We start from the raw sequence: 1,355 nt of genomic DNA on the forward strand, positions 1-1,355 counted from the left end.
TTTTGAAGGACTTGAGTGTTAATCTAAGTTGCACTAGTCGACTTTGAAGGACTTCAGTGATAGTTTAAGTTGCGCTGGTCAATTTTGAAGGACTTGACTGTTAATTTAAGTTGCACTGGTCGACTTTGAAGGATTTGAGTGTTAATTTAAATTGCACTGGTCGACTTTGAAGGACTTCAGTGATAGTTTAAGTTGCACTGGTCAATTTTGAAGGACTTGAGTGTTAATCTAAGTTGCACTGGTCGACTTTGAAGGACTTCAGTGATAGTTTAAGTTGCACTGGTCGACTTTGAAGGACTTGACAGTTAATTTAAGTTGCACTGGTCGACTTTGAATGATTTGAGTGTTAATTTAAGTTGCACTGGTCGACTTTGAAGGACTTCAATGATAGTTTAAGTTGTACTGGTCAACTTTGAAGGACTTGACTGTTAATTTAAGTTGCACTGGTCGACTTTGAAGGACTTCAATGATAGTTTAAGTTGCACTGGTCAATTTTGAAGGCCTTCAACGATAGTTTAAGTTGCACTGGTCGACTTTGAAGGACTTCAATGTTAATTTAAGTTGCACTGGTCGACTTTGAAGGACTTCAATGATAGTTTAAGTTGTACTGGTCACTTTGAAGGACTTCAATAATAGTTTAAGTTGTACTGGTCGACTTTGAAGGACTTCAATGATAGTTTAAGTTGTACTGGTCGACTTTGAAGGACTTCAATGATAGTTTAAGTTGCACTGGTGGACTTTGAAGGACTTCAATGATAGTTTATGTTGTACTGGTCGACTTTCAGGTTACTTTTCCAAACTGTGAGTGGTTAAATATTGTTAAAAAAGCTGTCTTCAATTTAACAAGAATACTATTAAATGTTCCCCAGTCTACCAAAAACTGTTTTCCCTACATCTGAACACGAGATAAATCAAAAGAGTACAGTAATATCCCTCTCAGCGCCACCCCACTGATTCGTTATAGAGCTCTTGTCTCCTTCAGAGATTTTTTTTTCAATTATAAAAATGCACAACTCGTAATATAACACGTGTGTCATTTGATAGTCGAAACCTTGCTTGTCTATTGGTTATAACTAATATAGTCGTAAACGTAAGAGAGAACTACATGTATTGACAAATCCTGAAAGAAAGGATGTGACAGCTGGGCGTGGCAGGAGGGTCTGATTTTCTTTTTCATGGTTCTGTAACCAAACAAGATTGAAGGTTAATAAATATTTGCTTTTTTTCACGACGATGATTTCATACTGAGTAATTTACGTTAAATGTCATACTTATTGGAGGGGTGATGAATAAAATAGAGAAGAGGGGGTGCTCAGAGAAACAATATCACAATTCTCACATTAGGGGAAATTCAG

The sequence above is a fragment of the Limulus polyphemus genome, unplaced genomic scaffold (assembly GCF_000517525.1).
Source record: "Limulus polyphemus unplaced genomic scaffold, Limulus_polyphemus-2.1.2 Scaffold6310, whole genome shotgun sequence".
Lineage (NCBI taxonomy): Eukaryota > Metazoa > Arthropoda > Merostomata > Xiphosura > Limulidae > Limulus > Limulus polyphemus.